The sequence below is a fragment of the Onychostoma macrolepis genome, chromosome 16 (genome assembly GCF_012432095.1).
Source record: "Onychostoma macrolepis isolate SWU-2019 chromosome 16, ASM1243209v1, whole genome shotgun sequence".
Classification (NCBI taxonomy): Eukaryota; Metazoa; Chordata; class Actinopteri; order Cypriniformes; family Cyprinidae; genus Onychostoma; species Onychostoma macrolepis.
In genome coordinates, this window is record NC_081170.1 from 31875079 (window position 1) to 31889302 (window position 14224).

At 45.9% G+C, this 14224-nt stretch overlaps 1 pseudogene; it reads right to left on the reverse strand.

Moving 5' to 3' along the window:
* Positions 1-3298: 3298 nt before the first annotated feature.
* LOC131522501 (uncharacterized) lies at positions 3299-5251 on the reverse strand (annotated as a pseudogene).
* Positions 5252-14224: the final 8973 nt, after the last annotated feature.

Sequence of the window (14224 nt, forward strand, 5' to 3'; positions counted from 1 at the left end):
CGACGGGATTCATAAACGGCAACTGAGTGTCACACAACTCTTGACTGAAATTCAATGACGTCAAGGCTGTAATGTGATTGGTTATCAAGGAACATGTGATCCAAGTTGACCATTACGCTTTCTCCAATAGTAAGTAATACAGACCCTCTCATCTCCCAATAGTAAGAAAATCTTTGGTTCAAGTTGGGCAGGTGGGGCAGAGCCAAAATATTCATCCACAACATAGACCTCTATATAAGCTGAAACAATAATAAATTGTAAATGTGTTCAGCATTCTGCAACAAATATTTTTCAGAATTTCGATACTATTTTAAGTCGTAAAGTAAGCAGTATTAAAATCCCGCGCATGGCTTTAGCAGGCATGTATACATGATACTAAGAGGGGCAGACGGTGGCTGAGACCTTCAGAGCTCAACAGCGCCCCACGATTTTGCTACGTAAACCTGTGGTGAAGAGGGGAACTGCAGCGCGCTCTTTTGAGAATTGAGAGCCATTGGGGCAGATATGAGACTGCCCTGCTTATTTTTACATTACCTTACGTGAACCTCGCTTCACCAAGACGATATCAATCCGCTTCAGCTAGCCTATGTGTCTGCATCGGGTCAGTAACTAGTTGGCATGTCTGTTTTTGTTTTTTCCTCTATGTAGTTGATCAAATTAACAAAGTACAAAATGTGCTCACATGAATAGCCTTTATATGGTTCTATTGTGTTTGTTTTATTATTATTCTGAGAATATACATATGATTGTCTTTCCTCACCCGAATTGCTCCACAACTTGTAGCGTTCTAAATCAACATTTGGAGGTGATAAATGCTATATTAAAGGTCCCATATTGTACACATTTCTGGAGTTTTATTTTAGGTTTTGATGTCCTTAAGAATATATATTTGCGGTATAAGTACCAAAAAAACATCTCAATATATTTTTACAGCTCTTCTCTCATGAGCTCTGCTAAGAACAGGTCGATCTAATTAATATTCATGAGCCTATCTTCTGATTGGCTTGTTGTTTTCTGAGTGACGCACGGCTAGGCCAACCACAGGTAAGTAGGGTCATGTAGGGCCGATGTCACAATTACGTCACCGTGCTAAGCTGGAAGCAAAACAAAGGGAGAACTGGAGGCGAGGCGGCCCATTCAAACCAGTGCAGATTCGGCTACAGGGCCGGATGACCCCCTTTTCCAGCATGGAGTCAACAATTTCTTTCACTGGCTCATGTGACGCTATTGGGATTTTATACTGCCGCACAAATGTGGGTGGCGCATTTGGGTTTGTCGGGATGCGCACGGTGTGGATGTTGGTCAGTCCACAGTTCAGTGAATCCTTTGTGAAGGAGTTCTTGTACTTGTGCAGAACCTCTTTGAGTCCTTGGCGATCCACTTCATTTTGGAGGGCATCCGCCTCACTCAGGATCCGCTGAATTTGTGTGTTGAACCCGGCGTAGGGTTCTTCTGCAGCTGAATCATTTGAGGGACTTTGGGCCCCGATGGTCACTTGTGTAGGTGATTCTGTCGCAGGCTGTGTTGAGACAGCGTAGACAGCGAGGTGAGTATCATCTGTTAGTTCTGAACGGCAGACACTTGCTTTGGACACCGGCAGAATGGAAGTGATGGCAATGACTTCATGAGGTTTTGTGAATGTTATGGTGTCATTGTATTCGTCTGACATCAGCTGGGCTGGTATAGGGCCTATGACAGGTACCGTCAGTTCAAAGTCGTGGAATGCCTGGTTGATGAGCCATCCCAGGTCACTGGCTTTGGGAACGTGGATGTCTTGGGCCGTACAGTTGTTGAACAACACATACACAGCACGGGATGACACTTCAATGAGAGGTGTGGCTTCCAGGGTCAGTCCGAGTTTTAGGCAGGTCCTGGAAGGTTGGAAGAAGCCTAGCTTACTGTTGAGAGCCTGGCCAGGTCGCATGTTGAGGCGGACACTGACACTCTTGCTGTAGGCAGGTATTGTGGCTTCTTGCTCAGTGATCATAGCGCATGCGTCTGGCATGGTTTGACCAGACTGGAGGTTCTTGAGGTTGACTGACTTTGTCAGTTGACATGACGGGGGAGCCCATATGATGTCGTTCACGGTATCAATGCAAGCATTGAGCCGGACGATGATATCCGCTCCAATGTAGATGTCATGAGGTAGGTCAGGGACTACGAGGAAGTACTGACTCAGATGTCTGTTTTGCCATCGTATGTCTACAGCGCAGACGATCTTGGAGGTGGCCATGGTTGTCGAACAGGGACTGAGAGGGAAGCGGCTGTGTTTAGCAACATGTGGTAGACTTTGGTGTCTTTGCTTCAATATTCTAAATAGCTTCAGGCTAATGGCTGAGTTTTCTGCCCACAGGACTAGTGTCGCATCTGACACTGACGTGCCGTGGACATCTATTGCCGTCATGATTCGAAGGGGGCCTGCATTTGATTCAGGCTCTTGCAGTGAGCAGAGGAGAGGGTCCTGGTCCTTGCTGCTTGAGCTTGGTTCAGGCCTTGGTTCTGATACTGCACCATCATTCCGTGAATTGGGGGTGGTGTCTGTGACTTGGCACTGCGACTCGTTGGAGTCTACTGACTGGCAAGGCAGAGGTTCGCGGACTTGTGTCCACATCTTTAGATGCTTGAAGTCTATTAACGATTAAGGTTCAAAACGATTAAGCAGATCTTTCCCAATGAGGAGTGGGTATGTTTTGAGTGGGGAGACATATATTGGATGAATGAGATCCATTGATCCCACTGTCAGGTGGATTGGAGCCACATGTTTCAGTCGTAAGCCCGTGTGGGAATATGCTTGGAGGTTCAGCTCACACCTTTGGAGTTTGTGGGTTCTGTTAGTCCTCTTTGCTCCTTCTTGGACTTCCTCGAGGAGTTCGGCAGACATTAGAGTAATGCCGGCCCCCGTGTCCAGAAGGGCTTCGACCCTGATGTGTTGTTCGATGATGATGGAGAGGTAAAACTTTCTTGCTATACCTTTCTCAATGAGATCGCCTAGGAGTTGAGGGACTGGAGTTTGGGAGGAAATTGTTAAGATTTCAGGACTGATGTGGTGTTCATCAGAGGAGTGGCAGACGACCAAGACAGCACTTTCAGGAACGTGATGGGATTCGTCAGCAGGTGTTTGTTGGACGCTGCTGTGATCTAGAGGATTGAGTGTTGAGTTAGTGTCTAACTCTGTTGCTAGGCTTTCACGTGGGATTTCGTGTCCACCTGAAGTTAGGGTAGTTACGGTTCTCTGAGAGTGAGGTGAGGGAGTGCTGTTTTCTGTGCCTGGTTGGGTCAGCTGGTCACTGCCTTCTCTTCCGGCCGCTAGTCAGGCTGAATCTGGTTTCTCTTTCTTTTCCCACTTCCGATCCTCCTCCTTTCGTTGGAAGAACTCTTTCATCATCATTTTCATCAGCTCTTGTGAGTCGAAACACGGTGGTGTCTTTTGTTCTTGTGTGGATTCAGTTTGAGCTCGGTCAGCTTGGGATCTTTGTGACTTCTTTCGTCGATTCCTTGGACTGGTTGCTCCAGGGTGAGTTTGTCGTTTTCCCTTGGAGTTTCCGTTGGCTTCCCATGAGCTTTTCCCTCTTGAGTTTCCAAATGAGCTTGGCTGGTTCCACGATCTCTCTCATTGATTCTCCTGAGGCCTTGATTGGTCCCATGACTTCTCCCAGTTCCGTCCAGGTGAGCGTTGACGTCCACGCGGTCCATCCTAACGTTTGTACCTCTGTTTAGATCGGGTACCAGCATGGGAGTCTCCTTCTTTGTTGGACGAGGGTGCATTCCACTCTCTGGGTGGCGGCTTGGCAGTGTCTTGGCATTGGGTGCCCTCTAGAGCCAGCCCTTGACTTTGAGTGTTGAAGTCAAGAACTGCTGGAGTTTTGGAGCCCTTTTCTGAGGCCATCTTTTGTTTGCCGTAGGCTTTCTGCGCCAAGTCTCGCAACTGTTGAGTATTCATTGTTCGTGGACATGCGAGAATGCCAAGATGGTAACTTACTCCGGGATGAGGGTTTCTCAGGAAGAGAGTTTTGAAGCTCAAATCATCTTCCATGTCAGGCTCATTGCGAGTTCCGAAGTATGCTCGTCTGAGTCGGCTGTAGTAGGCTTGAGGAGGTTCGTGACGTCCTTGTCTTGTCTCCAGGGCAGCCACTAAGCCTTGTTCGGAGTCAGGATCGGAAAACTCTTTAATGAGGGTTTCTCGGAGCAGTTGGTAATCAGTCTTTGTGTGAGCAGGCTGCCTGTCCAGGAAGCAGCGAACTTCAGGACTGGATGTCGTTCGGAGTAAATAGAGTCTATCTTTGTCCGTAACGTTAGGTCGCATTTCCAGATGGAAATCGATATCTTGGAGGTAAGCTTGGACATTTTGGCTATTTGGCACGCTGGGGGTGAATTTGCCAATGTTCCTGGCGAGCTTGTCGAGGTCTTTCAGGTCCAAGCCATGCGACGATGTGTGGCTGGTTGCGGCAGGTTCTTTTGACTTTGCCGTGAGGTGAAGTTCTTCAGAGGGAGCTGGTGAATGTTTCAACACCACCCCCTCCACCTTTTGCTCACGTGTCAGTCCAGGAACAGGTGACCCGGTCCTGCTCGACAGGGGTGAGGTCGGTGCGCGTCGTGTCCTCGATGGCTCACGGCGCAGTTCGTAAGCGTGCTTGAGTTCCTCTTGGAAACTATCGGATTCCTCTTTGAGGTCGTCGAGCTGTCGTATTAGGCGGCTGATCTCGTTTCTTGACTCATCCAGGTGAGTTTCAAGGGCTTTGATTCTGCTGTTTTTATCCCTGAAGTCAGCCTTTGCCTTTTCCAGTAGCTGTTCTGCATACTGTAGCTTGTTAGAACAATCAACGTAGTCTGCCTTGACCTGTTCCATTTCTTGGGTGTTAGCTACTAGGGTTTCTTTTAGCTTATTGATCTCCTCCTCAGCGCCTTGTTCCACCTCATCAGACCTTTCCCGTCGTTCCTGAGCTTCCAGTTCCAGCTGCTCAATGCGTCGTTGTGCGCGTGTCAGCTCCTGCTGGAGCTGTGCAGCATGCTTGTCACTCAATTTGAGGGTGGCTATGAGTGTGTGACTTAAGGAGCCGGTGATCTTGGCTAATTCTTTGTGAGTGTAGCTTTGACTTGGGTCTTGTGCCATGAGGCTTATGTTGTCGTCCAGCTGGTCCTGTGTCTGATATTTGAGTGTTTCAGCAGCCTTAGGGAGGAGGCTGTCTGTCGCCACACTGAGCCATGTTTCTAGGTCTTTCCAGTGGCCAACATGTTCTGTTGTGCGAGACATGTTTTGGCGGAACGAGGGGGATCTTGAACCGCAACTGACACTGACCTTGAAGAGAAAAACAAAACAAAACAAACAAAGCAAACAGGGGTGTAAGTGTGCAATGTAAAGTGTGTGCTAATGTTGAGTGTGGTCCTCTGGGGCGTGCTTCTAATTTGTAGCCTCTGTGGGGGAAAATTTAACACACACAGGTCGCACAGCTGGAGAACAGAGAAAGGAAAGAAGAACACTAACAGAGCAAGGGACAGGGTAATACTTGGATGCTTCCCTTTTTCCTGTAAGGGAAAGTGAAAACAGAATAAACAAAACAAAATACTCCTTTCTGGTGTCAGATTTTTCTCTTGTTTTCTTTTATTAAGTCTGATTTAGAAGGGTGCTTCTAGTCAGAGGATTGTAAATGGGAATTTATTTATTTATTTTTTAAGTCTGTGATTCCTATTAATTTTCTCCGGGGTGAAGGAAAACAATAGCAATGACAGTACTGGTCCCTTAATGGCAAATTGACATCACAACGCAAGTTTGAATGTCCTTTGTGCATGCTTAAAGTTTTCGACGTCTACCTTCTCGGTGACCTGTTTTAGCCTGGCAGGGTAGGATTTCACAGAGGGGACATTAAATGGAAAACAGTTTTGAAATGTCGTCTCAAGTTCCACAAATACCTGTTCAAGGGTTAAAGTCCTCTGTTTGTGACAATCCTACAGGCACAATCTTAGCAAACAGTAGCAATAATCAAATTAGAAGATAGCAGCAAAGAGACCAGAGAAGAGGAAAAAGAGTGAGGAGTTGCTCCCAATTTTAGAATTAGTAACAAGGGTGTCAGCATGGTGGCGCTGTTGGATTGATACGCTTAGGAGGTTGGTTTTGCTGTTTTAATAGGCTAAAATCAACTGTCCTACGTTTTGAGGAAACTCTAATTTCCTTTTGGGGTTTTGCTTAATTGGGAGGTTAAGGCTCTTATGCCCTAAGTTTGCTGAGAAGTTAAATTGTCCAGCGGAATCCCGCGGCCGGGCCCACCGTGGAGGCAATGTCACTTCACCAGCCAAGCACTAGGGGGAGCACTATTTACTATTAGGCTTAAGCCAAGAGTAACTCCATAAAGTTTTAGCTGAGTTAATTAAATAACTGAAGGAGAGAAAATAAGGCCTAACAAGTAGGACCAGAACTTGATTGCGAATGAATTTAGAGTTTCAAATTAGAAATTGTGGTTTCTAATTATACTTTAATGATGTTATCATTAAAACTGATAGGATGATTAGGATTAAAATTGTTCAATAATGTATCATTGAAATAGGGAAGCCAAACCCAAAATTTGATGAAATTAAAAAAAAAAATTCAGAGCAATAATGATAATCAATTATCAAAATCCAAAGATGGTTGTCATTCAAATTATCAGAGCAATTAACATTTCATTAATCAGAAATTATTGTTGCAATCTGGAAACAGGAACTGAAATTAATTATTAAATTGAATTAGAGTTTTCAAACTCGTAATTAATTATGAAATTAAATTACAAATTTTGGTTTCCCAAGGATAGCAGGTTCCTAGCATTCACTGATGTCATTAAAAATTCATAAGCGCAATTTATAATTCATTAAATTATAAAAGCACTTATAAGTATGTTAATCAGTCTATGTGGAAGCAGGAACTGAAATTATTTAATGAAATTAAATTAAACTTTCAAATTTGGGATTAATTATGAAATTAAATTACCAATCTTGAACTGAACTTGGATCCCAATAACAAGTTACTAATTCCTCCTTGTGTCATGAAAGTCACAAGAACAAATAAATCTGTACCATCCTAATTACTTCTAAAGAAAATTAAAAATTTTCAGGCCAGAAAATTAAACACTTTGATAGTCAATGATTAAGATCTTAATGTTATTGTCAAATTATGAAAGCCCCTATGATTAACTAATCCGTGACTATGTTGCTAGGTGGGAGCAGGAGCTGAAATTACTTAATGAAATGAAATTAATTTCAAATTTGTAGTTAATTATGACATTAAATTAACAATTTCAAATACTTGATAATAGCAACGTATCAACTGATGTCATCAAAATCATAGGGACAGTTCATAATTGACTTAACCACTGTATTATCAAAGTAATAAGGCCAAAACCCAGAATTAATTCCTAATAAAACCAGTTATTAAACTGATACCCGTTAAACCTTACACAAATGCTTATTAAACCACAGGTGAGCTCGCTAACTAACTTCCTATGATAATTAGCCGCAGTGCACCATAATGGTTTATTTAAGTTTGTATTTGTTAAAGTTATTTTAAATGGGAGGTGAGCGATAACAGATAGGAAGAGTAAAAGAGAGATAGAAATGATATGCAAATCTTAGTGTGAGTTAGTTCAGGATGGATAATCGCATCAATACTTCAAAACACACTGCATTGACACCCACAAGCTAAATGCTACGTGCTAATAGCTAGCCCTCAATTCTACTAGTTCTGCCTAGTAGGTTTCAGTTAGCTTCAGGGCTATGTTATTGTTTACAACAGATTCAAAATGGCGTCGGGGCGGGGCCCGCGTACTGAAAATTTTCCAGAAAAAAAAAAAAATCTCGGAGGACTTCCGGCCAAGGCTGTCAGTAACACGCCCACATTGGCCTGTGAGTTCTAAGCTGCGGCTTGTCTAACTCACGTGAACTGGCTCTGCACTGAACAACCAAAAGCACTATGTAGATTCTTGTCTCTGTATAGCGCTGAATAATCTCAACTTGTTTAGAGCGAGATAAATTAATCCACAGATTAATTATTATGACGCTTCTCGGCCAAAGCGGTCACTATGGTGACCCACACCCGGATGTGAGTTATACACAGTTTCCCTACACACAGTGGGGTGGGTGCCTCTCACTCCTGAAAAAAAAAACCACAAGCACTATTTTAGATTTCCTATCTTTACAGCGCTGACCACTCACTCCTTCGAATTAGGTAAATTACTGTACAGATTTACTGCAATTAATACAATAACGCTATCGAGGCCGCGGCGGACCTCAGTAACGCTACTTCTGATCTGTTTTCACAGGCAAAACACAGTGGATTTTTTTATCACACAATTTTCATTTCTTGATCAAGATCAATAATTCTCCCACAGAACGCGTTTGGCCACTCCTTCTGAGTGCCGCGTTTTACATTCACTGTTTTAGTGAATCAAAGTGGCAGAGAAATAAACAGTTAGCTAATCTGATATCCTCGCCAGGGAGATAATAGTTTAATTGTTTCCACATCGGATTATGCAATGCAGATCAAAAACTATTGAAAGGCCTTATGACAGGAATAAAACAAGGAACACGCTTATTTTTCCTATATCCGTGCGCTTAGAGCGACTTATTTTTGTCTCAGCAGAATTAATTACTGCAGTTAATTTCCCTTTAAACAACTTGTCACAACTCACGGGGGAGCCCGGGGATCAGGAACGAGGAGACGAGGAATAGCAACACGGGAGTTTAATAGGCAGACAGGAACATAGATCACAGGTAGGGTAGACACTCAGGTTGACGCGTTCAAAGACCGACAAACACTAACTGAAAGGACTGGGGTTTTAAAGACAGGACAATCAAGGAACTAAAGGAGACACACCTGGAATCAAATTAACCAATCAAGGGAGACAGAAACTAGGTCACAGGGCACACATGGGGAGCAAAACACACACAAGACAGTCCAGGGGACGTGACATTACTCCCCCTCCCGGATGGTGCGTCCTCGCACCGTGGAACAACAGAGGGGGGGGGGAAACGGTGGGAACCATGGCGGAGGCTCAGGAGGAGGACGGACCACCGGGAGGAGGTCGGCAGACAGAGACCAGGGAGGCAACGAAGGAGGGAGGAGCTAGGGAAGAGACAGGAGGGACCCGGAGCAGGAGGAGCCTGGCGGGCCCAGGCCACAGCCATGATGATGGCCCACGGTGGAGCCGACGGAGGAGGAGCCATGGAGGAGGAATGGCCTCCGACTCCAGGGGCCGACCAACGGCGGCGGAGCAGGTGGTGGAGGAGCCCGAGGATGCCGAGGATCCGGGGCCAAGGTGGAGCAGAGTGCTCTGGCGACCCGAGGCGGGCGGAGCTCCGGAGATCCGCGGCGGAGCAGGCGACTGAGGACCAAGGTGGAGCTGGCGGGAGGAAGGAGCCCAACTGAGCCGGTGGGACGGAGCGGCGAGGTGCAGCGGAGGAGGCGGAGTCCTGAGGCGATGGCGGGTCGACGCCCGACCAAGGCGGAGCGGAGGGACGAGGAGCCTGGTGGAGCTGGAGGATCGACGGGTGACGGTGGAGGCGAGGGAGCTAGGAGCCGAGGTGGAGCCGCTGGGTCAACGGGCCGAGGCAGAGTCCGGGCCGAGGAGGTTGGAGGCGGAGGTGAGGATACTCCAGCCCCGGCGATGCTGGAGGATGGCAGTCCTGTGGGGCTCGCATCGTATTGATGGTGGGCTGAGGCGAGCAGAGGGGCTGCCAGGCGACAGCGGTGGAGGAGGCAGGAGCGGGTGGGAGGGTGGGCATTTGCGAGGGGCGGCACTGGGGGCGCTCTTGAAGCGCGGACACTTGGGGCGCTCTGGCAGCGGAGACAGGGAGACGCTCTTGCAGCTGGAGACAGGGAGGCGCTCTTGCAGCGCGGAGACAGGAGGCGCCTTCTTGGTGCAGGCACTGGGGGCGCTCTGGCAGCGCGGTGCTGGACGGGACCAGCGGGGACTCTTGAAGCGCCGTGGCGCAGGCACTGGGGGCACTTGCGAGGGCCGGCACTGGCGGGCACTTGCGAGGGCCGGCACTGGGGGCGCTCTTGAAGCGCCGGACACTTGGGGGCGCCTTCTTGGTGCGGAGACAGGAGGCGCTCTTGCAGCGGTGCTGGACGGGACCAGCGGGGACTCTTGAAGCGCCGTGGCGCAAGCGCTGTGCTGGACGGAACCAGCGGAGACTCTTGGGAGCGCCTTCTTGGCGCAGGCACTGGGGGCGCTGAAGCGCTGTGCTGGACGGAACCAGCGGAGACTCTTGGGAGCGCCTTCTTGGCGCAGGCACTGGGGGGCGCTCGGGAAGCGCTGTGCTGGACGGAACCAGCGGAGACTCTTGGGAGCGCCTTCTTGGCGCAGGCACTGGGGGGCGCTCGGGAAGCGCTGTGCTGGACGGAACCAGCGGAGACTCTAGAGGGCTTTGCGAGGGCAGGCACTGGCGGGCTCTTGTGAGGGGCAGGCACTGGCGGGCTCTTGCGAGGGCAGGCACTGGCGGGCTCTTGCGAGGGCAGGCACTGGCGGGCTCTTGCGAGGGCAGGCACTGGCGGGCTCTTGCGAGGGGCAGGCACTGGCGGGCTCTTGCGAGGGGCCGGCTCTGGTGGGCTTGCCATACTCTCTGCCGGCGGGCTTGCCATACTCTCTGCCGGCGGGCTTGCCATACTCTCTGCCGGCGGGCTTGCCATACTCTCTGCCGGCGGGTTTTCCTGGACATGACGGCGGCTGGTGAAGAAACGTTGACCTCCAGATCCGTTTCCCAGTCCAGTAAATCCTCCTCCATGTCCAGCAGCCCCAGATAGATGATCAGCTCATCCTCAGCCGTGATGCAGGGGCGGAGCTCCACTCCAGCTCACACCGTCCACGGTTGGCTCCCTCGCGATGGGCACCGTCGCCGGCTCGCACCTGATCTGGCGTGTTGGGCTCAACTTCCGGGCGATCTTCCGCTCAGTCGCTCGGCTTCGCGCTGGCTCGCAGATCGCGGCGGGGAATGGCTCTCCGTCATCGGTGGGCTCGGGCTGATGCTCCGTACCGCTGGGAGTTGGTGGGCTGGGCTCTGGGTTCTGTCACAACTCACGGGGGAGCCCGGGGATCAGGAACGAGGAGACGAGGAATAGCAACACGGGAGTTTAATAGGCAGACAGGAACATAGATCACAGGTAGGGTAGACACTCAGGTTGACGTTCAAAGACCGACAAACACTAACTGAAAGGACTGGGGTTTTAAAGACAGGACAATCAAGGAACTAAAGGAGACACACCTGGAATCAAATTAACCAATCAAGGGGAGACAGAAACTAGGTCACAGGGCACACATGGGGAGCAAAACACACACAAGACAGTCCAGGGACGTGACACAACTAAAGTTGCTATTTCATTCAAAACGCCTCGTGTCTTGTACCACAACTAAGCATATACAGTACCACAACAAGCAAACAAACAAACGCTGTCTCTCTGTATCTACACTATTTCTTCCGGTTAAAAATAGACAAGATACAGCAATATTCCTGGTGTCATGAATTTTCAAATCAAACTAATGCCAGCTTTTATTTCCACCATTTTATGTAAGGAATTTAGCCTTTATTTATAATTTTAGCTTTAGGGAATCAAATCGTAGAAATTCGATTTTGATCTGATTAATTGATATTAATCAAAAATGTATAATTTATACCTTATTAACGACTCGACCAGCGAGTATTAATACAGTATATATTTTAGCAATTCGGCTTATTGTCGTGGCTACGATAATAATACAGAATTGGTTGGGTAAATCAAAGAGCACAGGTAACAAAATCTTTGGAAAATAATTTCAGATTTGAAAATCATGGCACCAGACCATCCATTAAAAATGAAATGAGAGTTTATTTACTATTCTATGATACCATACTAACAAAACACATACACACACATACACACATTCTGGCAAGATGAAAGCAGTTTGAAGAAAGTTTAAGGCTATTCTCTTTCCTGAGAATAAAGACGACCTGAAGACGTCACAAACAGAAGACACGACTATCGTTATCTTTTAAAGATTCATTCAGTTCAGCTCAGCAAATAGAGATTGTTTGTTTGTTTACTTGCTTTGAGTTGAGTTGAAGGCTGTTCTTCTCTCTGGATGGTTGCTTGAGGGAAATCCCGGACTTTCGCGCTGATGTATCGTTGTCGCGTGACGTCATTCGGGGAATCCTCTTTGGATTGGTGGCTTCCTGGCAGCGCGAATGGCAAGGCTTTGAAGTTCTTACGCTGCAGGATTTGCAAGTTACTTTGGTCAGACGTGGACAGAGTGTCCTTTGAGATGATCAGCTAGATGTTAAGTCTGTAGGCGTGTGAGGCGAGACCAAAGTTTCCAAGCAGCCAAGTTTCAAGCTCAAGTTTTCTTCTGCAGCTTTTCCAAAGCTGGGTGTCTGTTTTTATCAGACTGATGTAAGTCCATCCTATTCACTGTCTGATCCAATCATATTGTCTCTGTAGGGCGGAGCCCCGCCCAGCACGGCTTCTCTTCGTCCATACATTATCTTAATGTTTCATCCATCATGTGAGGCACATTTCTTAATAACTTCTTATAAAAGTATTTGTCGTTCATACGAGACTGAAAATCGACATATAAAGTCATTTCAACTTTCGGCATTTGAGATAAGCTTTAACCCAATACTACACACGGCTATCTATTCAAAAAGGCAGTTATAAGGCAAAGATCAAACTAAAACACACCATGCATAACATAAAACACCAAGCATATATATATATATATATATATATATATAAGACATCAAACATGAGGTATTTGTCATATCGAATACCTATAATTTTACCTACTAAGCGGGTTAAGTCATAGATTAAAAATATCCTAAGTTCTAATAACCACAGCAAGATAAACAAAACATCAAATACCACATTCATATATATATATTGTCTCTTGAGTATATTGCTTTAATAGCAGCAGTCTTTTCTTGATTGTCCTTTTGGCAAAGTTTGGGTGCCTCTTTTGTTGTAAGAGAAAAGAGGCGCATATTCTCTTGGAATGCAGCGAAGAAAAGGGAGTTGTTATGAGGTCATGAGGATGTCTGTGGTGTAGGTTTGTTGAGGTCTGGTCAACGTATATCTGTCTTTTCTTGTTGATACCATGATTGACTTATGGTCAAAAGCAGTCAAGAGATTCAGGGAGGGTCTATTAAGGGTAAATATTAGTATTTTAATAGTGCATGTTCGTACCTGAAGTCTTCATACTAGTATCGTTGACCCAGTGACAATTTTTCACACTACATCGATTGTGTTTTATAGCAATCAATTCATACAATTTTTATTTATTTATTTTTTTGTAAGTTTCTTAACATATTTTGCTCACTAGGGCTTTTACCTGAGGATTTTATTATCTTATTATTTTATTCCAAAAATGTATTTTTTTATTCCTTTGTTTAATTTCTGTGAATACATACACTTTGTATGTAAACACTTTGTAATCGTATGCTTTAAAAGTTATTTGAATAACTTGATGTGACACTAAATTGATGTTGCAATCACTGACAGAGACACATCTGAGTAAAGTGGCTCAGGCAGCAGGAAAACAAATAAAAATCTTTAAAACCCCTTAAACACAAAGGCACCAATAACTCCACCTCAGAAGCCCTAAAGTAATAGTATATTATAAACTCGATGGACAGCACTGTAATAAAGTTTAACGAATAAACAATGAAGACATTTTATTTGAGCTGACATTTAGTAGAGGGTACAAGCTTTATTAATGAATATTGGAGGCATGTTGTCTCTGCCTTCTGACAAATAACTATGAACCAATATACAACATTACAGACTGCTGGGGTAGATGAAATTCAACAATGGTGAAAGGAAAATTGCATCAATTTGATTCCAACAGCAACCATTCATTTAAAATTGACCAATTAACATTATCAGCAATGCAGTCATTTTTCTATTGAGGAGAAGGCAAGATTCTGGCCAACGTTCCCTGAAGGTACATTCCTCCAGTTAAATAATTAGCTGGTATTTCTTTGTCAGTGTTGCTCATGCGGGACTAAACTCATTTCATGGCAGAGGAAAGAAATCTCACTCTCAAATGCCACTGACACAGCATGAATGAACTTTTAGCATTTCAGAACTCTAAACTATAATTACAAATAAATCTGGAACAAATACCGTTCCCACACCTCTGCACCCCAACCTCCAACACATATTCAGTGTGGTCAAAGGAGAAGCAAATATTTTCAGGATAAAATGAAACCATTTTGCACTTTTAATATATCA